Raw genomic sequence first — 13,402 nt, 5'->3', positions numbered from 1 at the left:
CTTCAGTGGGAAAAGACATAGGAGGTGTATTTCCCTAAGCAGGGGCTCTGCGTAGGTGGCACTGCATTGCTTTGGGAAGCATCCATGCTAAGTGCAGAGTAGCAGCAGACCCCACAGCTGAGACGTGAATTGGGACTGTTAAGGAAGGGCACTGGGAGGGTGAGGAGGGCAGAGGAAAATGCTTTAAAAAAGCATCTGCAAGTTCCTACACACCCGCTGAAAACCCATTCCAGGGATGGGGCTCGAACCCATGCGGACAACTGTCCATTGGATCTTAAGTCCAACGCCTTAACCACTCGGCCACCCTGGTGAGACCCTAGGCCCTGCCTTACTCAGCTCCCTTTTCATGCTGGCTGCTCCAGCGCAGGCTGTCCAGCAAGAGGTGATTGCAGAGTAAAAAGGCTTTTGCAGGAGGATAAAGGTAATTGCTTATGACAAACACACTGTGTGACACCTAACTTTTCCCCACTCGTACTTTATGGGCAATCTATACAGTGGAGTTAGCTTAGTCACAATAAGGAAGTGAGCAAGGCAGGCTCACAAGAGCATCTCCTCCCTGGTGGTCTAGTGGCTAGGATTCGGCGCTTTCACCGCCGCGGCCCGGGTTCGATTCCCGGTCAGGGAAGATCCCTCTAAGACGTAGACGTGCGTAATTTGTCCACGCAGCTCAGCTTTTTTTAATCGAAGGTCCTTAAAAAGGCACCCCGACCTATAGACGAAAGCAGAGGAAAGGGGCTGGGTCCCCTGTGTCCCAGGTTGCTTTGCTCCCATTGCCCTCAGCCACCTTCATGCACACGCAGTCCCCCACCCAGTCAGGTGCTCTATGTGGGCGTAAAGTGCAGTACCAGCTCATCAGAAAGGTAAATTGCTGGAAAACCCGGCTGCGATGTATACATCTACTTTGGAGCACTCTTCTCCCTTGCACTCTTGAATCGGTCATTCGCAATGTATTCTTCCAGCAAGCTGAATAACGAGGTATGTGTGAGAAGGTGTACCAGCTGTCTTTGAGCTATCAGCGGCCACTAGGTGTCCCTCTTGTGATTTCCCGGGGATCCCGATTGTACAGGAATTCGTCGGTTCAGTGGCATGGGGGAGGGGATGGCCTGTGCTTGGAAGTGACAAACAGTCTGGTGGAATCATGAGTGTTTTTTCAAGTTCTGATTCATATTCGCTGTAGAATAAAATATGCTTTCAGCCCCCATGAGCTTTGTCACTAGGAGAGCAGTGTAGGAACTTTTGCTGTATGGCTGTGGGTTCCCTGGTGGTCTAGTGGTTAGGATTCGGCGCTCTCACCGCCGCGGCCCGGGTTCGATTCCCGGTCAGGAAACAGTCCTTCTTCTGCCCTTGAATGCTTTTCCTTCCCGCAGGTCAGGGCTTCTCAAAATGAATTTGCTTTTCTGACAAACAGTTTGCCTAGCATCCCGCAATCTGGCTCCTAATTTGATTTTCGCAAGGTTCCCTTTGAGTTGCTTTCCTCGGCGGGAGGAAAATCTCTTGTGCAAGGCTCTTGAGGAAGTGAGATTCTGTATTCCGAGGTGCGCTTCTTTTCGTAGGCTTCTGACCACATGGTGTGCGGCAGGAAGTCATCTTTGACAGGGCCGCAGGCTTTGTCTCCAAATGGCATCCCGGACCCACTGCAACCCACCTTTTTGCTGAAACGGAAGTCTGGTTCAGGGTAAGAAAAAGCTGAGCTGCACGTACCGAAAGCAGCAGAGCCCAGCGGCGGAGAGGGTGTGGCCAGGGCTGTCTGATTTGCATAGTGACCAGTGGCATCTTGGGAATGTACAGGCTTTGGAGCCTAACGGGTGCTGCAGGGGTCTGCCTGGCCGGAGAAATGTCTGTCTGGCGCTCCCCTCAGGACACACGTGTCTTCCGTTCGAGCATGGAGGGTGAGGGACATGGGTCACCCTCATATACAGGGGTGTGGGCATGGGCAGGATGGGGCGTGGGGGACCCGTCAGGGCATTGCCCGTTTGGAAGCCCGTTCGGAAGGCAAGAGGAGGCGGAGGCGGAGGCGGAGGCGGGAATCTCTGCTCAATTTTTTCCCGAGGCCTGGGGACAAGCCTTTGCACATTTGATCCTGCCGGGCCTGCATCAGCAGATCCTGCTCCGATGGCAAGGGAGAGCCTGCAGGTGTAAATCAAAGAAAGGGGAGAAATCCGCAAGAGGCGGGTTAACAAATTCCAGTGGCAGGCCCATGTTCCCCAGGAAGCAAGTACTTCCTCCTGCTCCCTTCAGTGGGAAAAGACATAGGAGGTGTATTTCTCTAAGCAGGGGCTCTGCGTAGGTGGCACTGCATTGCTTTGGGAAGCATCCATGCTAAGTGCAGAGTAGCAGCAGACCCCACAGCTGAGACGTGAATTGGGACTGTTAAGGAAGGGCACTGGGAGGGTGAGGAGGGCAGAGGAAAATGCTTTAAAAAAGCATCTGCAAGTTCCTACACACCCGCTGAAAACCCATACCAGGGATGGGGCTCGAACCCATGCGGACAACTGTCCATTGGATCTTAAGTCCAACGCCTTAACCACTCGGCCACCCTGGTGAGACCCTAGGCCCTGCCTTACTCAGCTCCCTTTTCATGCTGGCTGCTCCAGCGCAGGCTGTCCAGCAAGAGGTGATTGCAGAGTAAAAAGGCTTTTGCAGGAGGATAAAGGTAATTGCTTACGACAAACACACTGTGTGACACCTAACTTTTCCCCACTCGTACTTTATGGGCAATCTATACAGTGGAGTTAGCTTAGTCACAATAAGGAAGTGAGCAAGGCAGGCTCACAAGAGCATCTCCTCCCTGGTGGTCTAGTGGCTAGGATTCGGCGCTTTCACCGCCGCGGCCCGGGTTCGATTCCCGGTCAGGGAAGATCCCTCTAAGACGTAGACGTGCGTAATTTGTCCACGCAGCTCAGCTTTTTTTAATCGAAGGTCCTTAAAAAGGCACCCCGACCTATAGACGAAAGCAGAGGAAAGGGGCTGGGTCCCCTGTGTCCCAGGTTGCTTTGCTCCCATTGCCCTCAGCCACCTTCATGCGCACGCAGTCCCCCACCCAGTCAGGTGCTCTATGTGGGCGTAAAGTGCAGTACCAGCTCATCATAAAGGTAAATTGCTGGAAAACCCGGCTGCGATGTATACATCTACTTTGGAGCACTCTTCTCCCTTGCACTCTTGAATCGGTCATTCGCAATGTATTCTTCCAGCAAGCTGAATAACGAGGTAGGTGTGAGAAGGTGTACCAGCTGTCTTTGAGCTATCAGCGGCCACTAGGTGTCCCTCTTGTGATTTCCCGGGGATCCCGATTGTACAGGAATTCGTCGGTTCAGTGGCACGGGGGAGGGGATGGCCTGTGCTTGGAAGTGACAAACAGTCTGGTGGAATCATGAGTGTTTTTTCAAGTTCTGATTCATATTCGCTGTAGAATAAAATATGCTTTCAGCCCCCATGAGCTTTGTCACTAGGAGAGCAGTGTAGGAACTTTTGCTGTATGGCTGTGGGTTCCCTGGTGGTCTAGTGGTTAGGATTCGGCGCTCTCACCGCCGCGGCCCGGGTTCGATTCCCGGTCAGGAAACAGTCCTTCTTCTGCCCTTGAATGCTTTTCCTTCCCGCAGGTCAGGGCTTCTCAAAATGAATTTGCTTTTCTGACAAACAGTTTGCCTAGCATCCCGCAATCTGGCTCCTAATTTGATTTTCGCAAGGTTCCCTTTGAGTTGCTTTCCTCGGCGGGAGGAAAATCTCTTGTGCAAGGCTCTTGAGGAAGTGAGATTCTGTATTCCGAGGTGCGCTTCTTTTCGTAGGCTTCTGACCACATGGTGTGCGGCAGGAAGTCATCTTTGACAGGGCCGCAGGCTTTGTCTCCAAATGGCATCCCGGACCCACTGCAACCCACCTTTTTGCTGAAACGGAAGTCTGGTTCAGGGTAAGAAAAAGCTGAGCTGCACGTACCGAAAGCAGCAGAGCCCAGCGGCGGAGAGGGTGTGGCCAGGGCTGTCTGATTTGCATAGTGACCAGTGGCATCTTGGGAATGTACAGGCTTTGGAGCCTAATGGGTGCTGCAGGGGTCTGCCTGGCCGGAGAAATGCCTGTCTGGCGCTCCCCTCAGGACACACGTGTCTTCCGTTCGAGCATGGAGGGTGAGGGACATGGGTCACCCTCATATACAGGGGTGTGGGCATGGGCAGGATGGGGCGTGGGGGACCCGTCAGGGCATTGCCCGTTTGGAAGCCCGTTCGGAAGGCAAGAGGAGGCGGAGGCGGAGGCGGGAATCTCTGCTCAATTTTTTCCCGAGGCCTGGGGACAAGCCTTTGCACATTTGATCCAGCCGGGCCTGCATCAGCAGATCCTGCTCCGATGGCAAGGGAGAGCCTGCAGGTGTAAATCAAAGAAAGGGGAGAAATCCGCAAGAGGCGGGTTAACAAATTCCAGTGGCAGGCCCATGTTCCCCAGGAAGCAAGTACTTCCTCCTGCTCCCTTCAGTGGGAAAAGACATAGGAGGTGTATTTCCCTAAGCAGGGGCTCTGCGTAGGTGGCACTGCATTGCTTTGGGAAGCATCCATGCTAAGTGCAGAGTAGCAGCAGACCCCACAGCTGAGACGTGAATTGGGACTGTTAAGGAAGGGCACTGGGAGGGTGAGGAGGGCAGAGGAAAATGCTTTAAAAAAGCATCTGCAAGTTCCTACACACCCGCTGAAAACCCATTCCAGGGATGGGGCTCGAACCCATGCGGACAACTGTCCATTGGATCTTAAGTCCAACGCCTTAACCACTCGGCCACCCTGGTGAGACCCTAGGCCCTGCCTTACTCAGCTCCCTTTTCATGCTGGCTGCTCCAGCGCAGGCTGTCCAGCAAGAGGTGATTGCAGAGTAAAAAGGCTTTTGCAGGAGGATAAAGGTAATTGCTTATGACAAACACACTGTGTGACACCTAACTTTTCCCCACTCGTACTTTATGGGCAATCTATACAGTGGAGTTAGCTTAGTCACAATAAGGAAGTGAGCAAGGCAGGCTCACAAGAGCATCTCCTCCCTGGTGGTCTAGTGGCTAGGATTCGGCGCTTTCACCGCCGCGGCCCGGGTTCGATTCCCGGTCAGGGAAGATCCCTCTAAGACGTAGACGTGCGTAATTTGTCCACGCAGCTCAGCTTTTTTTAATCGAAGGTCCTTAAAAAGGCACCCCGACCTATAGACGAAAGCAGAGGAAAGGGGCTGGGTCCCCTGTGTCCCAGGTTGCTTTGCTCCCATTGCCCTCAGCCACCTTCATGCACACGCAGTCCCCCACCCAGTCAGGTGCTCTATGTGGGCGTAAAGTGCAGTACCAGCTCATCAGAAAGGTAAATTGCTGGAAAACCCGGCTGCGATGTATACATCTACTTTGGAGCACTCTTCTCCCTTGCACTCTTGAATCGGTCATTCGCAATGTATTCTTCCAGCAAGCTGAATAACGAGGTATGTGTGAGAAGGTGTACCAGCTGTCTTTGAGCTATCAGCGGCCACTAGGTGTCCCTCTTGTGATTTCCCGGGGATCCCGATTGTACAGGAATTCGTCGGTTCAGTGGCATGGGGGAGGGGATGGCCTGTGCTTGGAAGTGACAAACAGTCTGGTGGAATCATGAGTGTTTTTTCAAGTTCTGATTCATATTCGCTGTAGAATAAAATATGCTTTCAGCCCCCATGAGCTTTGTCACTAGGAGAGCAGTGTAGGAACTTTTGCTGTATGGCTGTGGGTTCCCTGGTGGTCTAGTGGTTAGGATTCGGCGCTCTCACCGCCGCGGCCCGGGTTCGATTCCCGGTCAGGAAACAGTCCTTCTTCTGCCCTTGAATGCTTTTCCTTCCCGCAGGTCAGGGCTTCTCAAAATGAATTTGCTTTTCTGACAAACAGTTTGCCTAGCATCCCGCAATCTGGCTCCTAATTTGATTTTCGCAAGGTTCCCTTTGAGTTGCTTTCCTCGGCGGGAGGAAAATCTCTTGTGCAAGGCTCTTGAGGAAGTGAGATTCTGTATTCCGAGGTGCGCTTCTTTTCGTAGGCTTCTGACCACATGGTGTGCGGCAGGAAGTCATCTTTGACAGGGCCGCAGGCTTTGTCTCCAAATGGCATCCCGGACCCACTGCAACCCACCTTTTTGCTGAAACGGAAGTCTGGTTCAGGGTAAGAAAAAGCTGAGCTGCACGTACCGAAAGCAGCAGAGCCCAGCGGCGGAGAGGGTGTGGCCAGGGCTGTCTGATTTGCATAGTGACCAGTGGCATCTTGGGAATGTACAGGCTTTGGAGCCTAATGGGTGCTGCAGGGGTCTGCCTGGCCGGAGAAATGCCTGTCTGGCGCTCCCCTCAGGACACACGTGTCTTCCGTTCGAGCATGGAGGGTGAGGGACATGGGTCACCCTCATATACAGGGGTGTGGGCATGGGCAGGATGGGGCGTGGGGGACCCGTCAGGGCATTGCCCGTTTGGAAGCCCGTTCGGAAGGCAAGAGGAGGCGGAGGCGGAGGCGGGAATCTCTGCTCAATTTTTTCCCGAGGCCTGGGGACAAGCCTTTGCACATTTGATCCAGCCGGGCCTGCATCAGCAGATCCTGCTCCGATGGCAAGGGAGAGCCTGCAGGTGTAAATCAAAGAAAGGGGAGAAATCCGCAAGAGGCGGGTTAACAAATTCCAGTGGCAGGCCCATGTTCCCCAGGAAGCAAGTACTTCCTCCTGCTCCCTTCAGTGGGAAAAGACATAGGAGGTGTATTTCCCTAAGCAGGGGCTCTGCGTAGGTGGCACTGCATTGCTTTGGGAAGCATCCATGCTAAGTGCAGAGTAGCAGCAGACCCCACAGCTGAGACGTGAATTGGGACTGTTAAGGAAGGGCACTGGGAGGGTGAGGAGGGCAGAGGAAAATGCTTTAAAAAAGCATCTGCAAGTTCCTACACACCCGCTGAAAACCCATTCCAGGGATGGGGCTCGAACCCATGCGGACAACTGTCCATTGGATCTTAAGTCCAACGCCTTAACCACTCGGCCACCCTGGTGAGACCCTAGGCCCTGCCTTACTCAGCTCCCTTTTCATGCTGGCTGCTCCAGCGCAGGCTGTCCAGCAAGAGGTGATTGCAGAGTAAAAAGGCTTTTGCAGGAGGATAAAGGTAATTGCTTATGACAAACACACTGTGTGACACCTAACTTTTCCCCACTCGTACTTTATGGGCAATCTATACAGTGGAGTTAGCTTAGTCACAATAAGGAAGTGAGCAAGGCAGGCTCACAAGAGCATCTCCTCCCTGGTGGTCTAGTGGCTAGGATTCGGCGCTTTCACCGCCGCGGCCCGGGTTCGATTCCCGGTCAGGGAAGATCCCTCTAAGACGTAGACGTGCGTAATTTGTCCACGCAGCTCAGCTTTTTTTAATCGAAGGTCCTTAAAAAGGCACCCCGACCTATAGACGAAAGCAGAGGAAAGGGGCTGGGTCCCCTGTGTCCCAGGTTGCTTTGCTCCCATTGCCCTCAGCCACCTTCATGCACACGCAGTCCCCCACCCAGTCAGGTGCTCTATGTGGGCGTAAAGTGCAGTACCAGCTCATCAGAAAGGTAAATTGCTGGAAAACCCGGCTGCGATGTATACATCTACTTTGGAGCACTCTTCTCCCTTGCACTCTTGAATCGGTCATTCGCAATGTATTCTTCCAGCAAGCTGAATAACGAGGTATGTGTGAGAAGGTGTACCAGCTGTCTTTGAGCTATCAGCGGCCACTAGGTGTCCCTCTTGTGATTTCCCGGGGATCCCGATTGTACAGGAATTCGTCGGTTCAGTGGCATGGGGGAGGGGATGGCCTGTGCTTGGAAGTGACAAACAGTCTGGTGGAATCATGAGTGTTTTTTCAAGTTCTGATTCATATTCGCTGTAGAATAAAATATGCTTTCAGCCCCCATGAGCTTTGTCACTAGGAGAGCAGTGTAGGAACTTTTGCTGTATGGCTGTGGGTTCCCTGGTGGTCTAGTGGTTAGGATTCGGCGCTCTCACCGCCGCGGCCCGGGTTCGATTCCCGGTCAGGAAACAGTCCTTCTTCTGCCCTTGAATGCTTTTCCTTCCCGCAGGTCAGGGCTTCTCAAAATGAATTTGCTTTTCTGACAAACAGTTTGCCTAGCATCCCGCAATCTGGCTCCTAATTTGATTTTCGCAAGGTTCCCTTTGAGTTGCTTTCCTCGGCGGGAGGAAAATCTCTTGTGCAAGGCTCTTGAGGAAGTGAGATTCTGTATTCCGAGGTGCGCTTCTTTTCGTAGGCTTCTGACCACATGGTGTGCGGCAGGAAGTCATCTTTGACAGGGCCGCAGGCTTTGTCTCCAAATGGCATCCCGGACCCACTGCAACCCACCTTTTTGCTGAAACGGAAGTCTGGTTCAGGGTAAGAAAAAGCTGAGCTGCACGTACCGAAAGCAGCAGAGCCCAGCGGCGGAGAGGGTGTGGCCAGGGCTGTCTGATTTGCATAGTGACCAGTGGCATCTTGGGAATGTACAGGCTTTGGAGCCTAACGGGTGCTGCAGGGGTCTGCCTGGCCGGAGAAATGTCTGTCTGGCGCTCCCCTCAGGACACACGTGTCTTCCGTTCGAGCATGGAGGGTGAGGGACATGGGTCACCCTCATATACAGGGGTGTGGGCATGGGCAGGATGGGGCGTGGGGGACCCGTCAGGGCATTGCCCGTTTGGAAGCCCGTTCGGAAGGCAAGAGGAGGCGGAGGCGGAGGCGGAGGCGGGAATCTCTGCTCAATTTTTTCCCGAGGCCTGGGGACAAGCCTTTGCACATTTGATCCTGCCGGGCCTGCATCAGCAGATCCTGCTCCGATGGCAAGGGAGAGCCTGCAGGTGTAAATCAAAGAAAGGGGAGAAATCCGCAAGAGGCGGGTTAACAAATTCCAGTGGCAGGCCCATGTTCCCCAGGAAGCAAGTACTTCCTCCTGCTCCCTTCAGTGGGAAAAGACATAGGAGGTGTATTTCTCTAAGCAGGGGCTCTGCGTAGGTGGCACTGCATTGCTTTGGGAAGCATCCATGCTAAGTGCAGAGTAGCAGCAGACCCCACAGCTGAGACGTGAATTGGGACTGTTAAGGAAGGGCACTGGGAGGGTGAGGAGGGCAGAGGAAAATGCTTTAAAAAAGCATCTGCAAGTTCCTACACACCCGCTGAAAACCCATACCAGGGATGGGGCTCGAACCCATGCGGACAACTGTCCATTGGATCTTAAGTCCAACGCCTTAACCACTCGGCCACCCTGGTGAGACCCTAGGCCCTGCCTTACTCAGCTCCCTTTTCATGCTGGCTGCTCCAGCGCAGGCTGTCCAGCAAGAGGTGATTGCAGAGTAAAAAGGCTTTTGCAGGAGGATAAAGGTAATTGCTTACGACAAACACACTGTGTGACACCTAACTTTTCCCCACTCGTACTTTATGGGCAATCTATACAGTGGAGTTAGCTTAGTCACAATAAGGAAGTGAGCAAGGCAGGCTCACAAGAGCATCTCCTCCCTGGTGGTCTAGTGGCTAGGATTCGGCGCTTTCACCGCCGCGGCCCGGGTTCGATTCCCGGTCAGGGAAGATCCCTCTAAGACGTAGACGTGCGTAATTTGTCCACGCAGCTCAGCTTTTTTTAATCGAAGGTCCTTAAAAAGGCACCCCGACCTATAGACGAAAGCAGAGGAAAGGGGCTGGGTCCCCTGTGTCCCAGGTTGCTTTGCTCCCATTGCCCTCAGCCACCTTCATGCGCACGCAGTCCCCCACCCAGTCAGGTGCTCTATGTGGGCGTAAAGTGCAGTACCAGCTCATCATAAAGGTAAATTGCTGGAAAACCCGGCTGCGATGTATACATCTACTTTGGAGCACTCTTCTCCCTTGCACTCTTGAATCGGTCATTCGCAATGTATTCTTCCAGCAAGCTGAATAACGAGGTAGGTGTGAGAAGGTGTACCAGCTGTCTTTGAGCTATCAGCGGCCACTAGGTGTCCCTCTTGTGATTTCCCGGGGATCCCGATTGTACAGGAATTCGTCGGTTCAGTGGCACGGGGGAGGGGATGGCCTGTGCTTGGAAGTGACAAACAGTCTGGTGGAATCATGAGTGTTTTTTCAAGTTCTGATTCATATTCGCTGTAGAATAAAATATGCTTTCAGCCCCCATGAGCTTTGTCACTAGGAGAGCAGTGTAGGAACTTTTGCTGTATGGCTGTGGGTTCCCTGGTGGTCTAGTGGTTAGGATTCGGCGCTCTCACCGCCGCGGCCCGGGTTCGATTCCCGGTCAGGAAACAGTCCTTCTTCTGCCCTTGAATGCTTTTCCTTCCCGCAGGTCAGGGCTTCTCAAAATGAATTTGCTTTTCTGACAAACAGTTTGCCTAGCATCCCGCAATCTGGCTCCTAATTTGATTTTCGCAAGGTTCCCTTTGAGTTGCTTTCCTCGGCGGGAGGAAAATCTCTTGTGCAAGGCTCTTGAGGAAGTGAGATTCTGTATTCCGAGGTGCGCTTCTTTTCGTAGGCTTCTGACCACATGGTGTGCGGCAGGAAGTCATCTTTGACAGGGCCGCAGGCTTTGTCTCCAAATGGCATCCCGGACCCACTGCAACCCACCTTTTTGCTGAAACGGAAGTCTGGTTCAGGGTAAGAAAAAGCTGAGCTGCACGTACCGAAAGCAGCAGAGCCCAGCGGCGGAGAGGGTGTGGCCAGGGCTGTCTGATTTGCATAGTGACCAGTGGCATCTTGGGAATGTACAGGCTTTGGAGCCTAACGGGTGCTGCAGGGGTCTGCCTGGCCGGAGAAATGCCTGTCTGGCGCTCCCCTCAGGACACACGTGTCTTCCGTTCGAGCATGGAGGGTGAGGGACATGGGTCACCCTCATATACAGGGGTGTGGGCATGGGCAGGATGGGGCGTGGGGGACCCGTCAGGGCATTGCCCGTTTGGAAGCCCGTTCGGAAGGCAAGAGGAGGCGGAGGCGGAGGCGGGAATCTCTGCTCAATTTTTTCCCGAGGCCTGGGGACAAGCCTTTGCACATTTGATCCAGCCGGGCCTGCATCAGCAGATCCTGCTCCGATGGCAAGGGAGAGCCTGCAGGTGTAAATCAAAGAAAGGGGAGAAATCCGCAAGAGGCGGGTTAACAAATTCCAGTGGCAGGCCCATGTTCCCCAGGAAGCAAGTACTTCCTCCTGCTCCCTTCAGTGGGAAAAGACATAGGAGGTGTATTTCCCTAAGCAGGGGCTCTGCGTAGGTGGCACTGCATTGCTTTGGGAAGCATCCATGCTAAGTGCAGAGTAGCAGCAGACCCCACAGCTGAGACGTGAATTGGGACTGTTAAGGAAGGGCACTGGGAGGGTGAGGAGGGCAGAGGAAAATGCTTTACAAAAGCATCTGCAAGTTCCTACACACCCGCTGAAAACCCATACCAGGGATGGGGCTCGAACCCATGCGGACAACTGTCCATTGGATCTTAAGTCCAACGCCTTAACCACTCGGCCACCCTGGTGAGACCCTAGGCCCTGCCTTACTCAGCTCCCTTTTCATGCTGGCTGCTCCAGCGCAGGCTGTCCAGCAAGAGGTGATTGCAGAGTAAAAAGGCTTTTGCAGGAGGATAAAGGTAATTGCTTATGACAAACACACTGTGTGACACCTAACTTTTCCCCACTCGTACTTTATGGGCAATCTATACAGTGGAGTTAGCTTAGTCACAATAAGGAAGTGAGCAAGGCAGGCTCACAAGAGCATCTCCTCCCTGGTGGTCTAGTGGCTAGGATTTGGCGCTTTCACCGCCGCGGCCCAGGTTCGATTCCCGGTCAGGGAAGATCCCTCTAAGACGTAGACGTGCGTAATTTGTCCACGCAGCTCAGCTTTTTTTAATCGAAGGTCCTTAAAAAGGCACCCCGACCTATAGACGAAAGCAGAGGAAAGGGGCTGGGTCCCCTGTGTCCCAGGTTGCTTTGCTCCCATTGCCCTCAGCCACCTTCATGCGCACGCAGTCCCCCACCCAGTCAGGTGCTCTATGTGGGCGTAAAGTGCAGTACCAGCTCATCAGAAAGGTAAATTGCTGGAAAACCCGGCTGCGATGTATACATCTACTTTGGAGCACTCTTCTCCCTTGCACTCTTGAATCGGTCATTCGCAATGTATTCTTCCAGCAAGCTGAATAACGAGGTAGGTGTGAGAAGGTGTACCAGCTGTCTTTGAGCTATCAGCGGCCACTAGGTGTCCCTCTTGTGATTTCCCGGGGATCCCGATTGTACAGGAATTCGTCGGTTCAGTAGCACGGGGGAGGGGATGGCCTTTGCTTGGAAGTGACAAACAGTCTGGTGGAATCATGAGTGTTTTTTCAAGTTCTGATTCATATTCGCTGTAGAATAAAATATGCTTTCAGCCCCCATGAGCTTTGTCACTAGGAGAGCAGTGTAGGAACTTTTGCAGTATGGCTGTGGGTTCCCTGGTGGTCTAGTGGTTAGGATTCGGCGCTCTCACCGCCGCGGCCTGGGTTCGATTCCCGGTCAGGGAACAGTCCTTCTTCTGCCCTTGAATGCTTTTCCTTCCCGCAGGTCAGGGCTTCTCAAAATGAATTTGCTTTTCTGACAAACAGTTTGCCTAGCATCCCGCAATCTGGCTCCTAATTTGATTTTCGCAAGGTTCCCTTTGAGTTGCTTTCCTCGGCGGGAGGAAAATCTCTTGTGCAAGGCTCTTGAGGAAGTGAGATTCTGTATTCCGAGGTGCGCTTCTTTTCGTAGGCTTCTGACCACATGTTGTGCGGCAGGAAGTCATCTTTGACAGGGCCGCAGGCTTTGTCTCCAAATGGCATCCCGGACCCACTGCAACCCACCTTTTTGCTGAAACGGAAGTCTGGTTCAGGGTAAGAAAAAGCTGAGCTGCACGTACCGAAAGCAGCAGAGCCCAGCGGCGGAGAGGGTGTGGCCAGGGCTGTCTGATTTGCATAGTGACCAGTGGCATCTTGGGAATGTACAGGCTTTGGAGCTTAACGGGTGCTGCAGGGGTCTGCCTGGCCGGAGAAATGCCTGTCTGGCGCTCCCCTCAGGACACACGTGTCTTCCGTTCGAGCATGGAGGGTGAGGGACATGGGTCACCCTCATATACAGGGGTGTGGGCATGGGCAGGATGGGGCGTGGGGGACCCGTCAGGGCATTGCCCCTTTGGAAGCCCGTTCGGAAGGCAAGAGGAGGCGGAGGCGGGAATCTCTGCTCAATTTTTTCCCGAGGCCTGGGGACAAGCCTTTGCACATTTGATCCAGCCGGGCCTGCATCAGCAGATCCTGCTCCGATGGCAAGGGAGAGCCTGCAGGTGTAAATCAAAGAAAGGGGAGAAATCCGCAAGAGGCGGGTTAACAAATTCCAGTGGCAGGCCCATGTTCCCCAGGAAGCAAGTACTTCCTCCTGCTCCCTTCAGTGGGAAAAGACATAGGAGGTGTATTTCTCTAAGC

General features: G+C 53.4%; 8 non-coding genes across 8 annotated transcripts; 5 read left to right on the top strand and 3 right to left on the bottom strand.

The window, feature by feature from the left end:
• Window positions 1-553: 553 nt before the first annotated feature.
• TRNAE-UUC (transfer RNA glutamic acid (anticodon UUC)) lies at window positions 554-625 on the top strand. The gene has a single exon. It is a non-coding gene; the product is annotated as a tRNA-Glu (tRNA).
• A 1,834-nt stretch (window positions 626-2,459) lies between these two features.
• Window positions 2,460-2,542, bottom strand: TRNAL-UAA (transfer RNA leucine (anticodon UAA)). The gene has a single exon. It is a non-coding gene; the product is annotated as a tRNA-Leu (tRNA).
• Window positions 2,543-2,785: 243 nt separating this feature from the next.
• Window positions 2,786-2,857, top strand: TRNAE-UUC (transfer RNA glutamic acid (anticodon UUC)). Its single transcript has one exon. It is a non-coding gene; the product is annotated as a tRNA-Glu (tRNA).
• Window positions 2,858-5,011: 2,154 nt separating this feature from the next.
• TRNAE-UUC (transfer RNA glutamic acid (anticodon UUC)) lies at window positions 5,012-5,083 on the top strand. Its single transcript has one exon. It is a non-coding gene; the product is annotated as a tRNA-Glu (tRNA).
• A 2,154-nt stretch (window positions 5,084-7,237) lies between these two features.
• On the top strand, window positions 7,238-7,309 carry TRNAE-UUC (transfer RNA glutamic acid (anticodon UUC)). The gene has a single exon. It is a non-coding gene; the product is annotated as a tRNA-Glu (tRNA).
• Window positions 7,310-9,143: 1,834 nt separating this feature from the next.
• TRNAL-UAA (transfer RNA leucine (anticodon UAA)) lies at window positions 9,144-9,226 on the bottom strand. The gene has a single exon. It is a non-coding gene; the product is annotated as a tRNA-Leu (tRNA).
• A 243-nt stretch (window positions 9,227-9,469) lies between these two features.
• TRNAE-UUC (transfer RNA glutamic acid (anticodon UUC)) lies at window positions 9,470-9,541 on the top strand. The gene has a single exon. It is a non-coding gene; the product is annotated as a tRNA-Glu (tRNA).
• Window positions 9,542-11,369: 1,828 nt separating this feature from the next.
• On the bottom strand, window positions 11,370-11,452 carry TRNAL-UAA (transfer RNA leucine (anticodon UAA)). Its single transcript has one exon. It is a non-coding gene; the product is annotated as a tRNA-Leu (tRNA).
• Between the last annotated feature and the right edge of the window lie 1,950 nt (window positions 11,453-13,402).

Source organism: Triturus cristatus, chromosome 5_2 (assembly GCF_964204655.1).
Source record: "Triturus cristatus chromosome 5_2, aTriCri1.1, whole genome shotgun sequence".
Lineage (NCBI taxonomy): Eukaryota > Metazoa > Chordata > Amphibia > Caudata > Salamandridae > Triturus > Triturus cristatus.
This window is presented reverse-complemented; position numbering and strand designations above follow the sequence as displayed.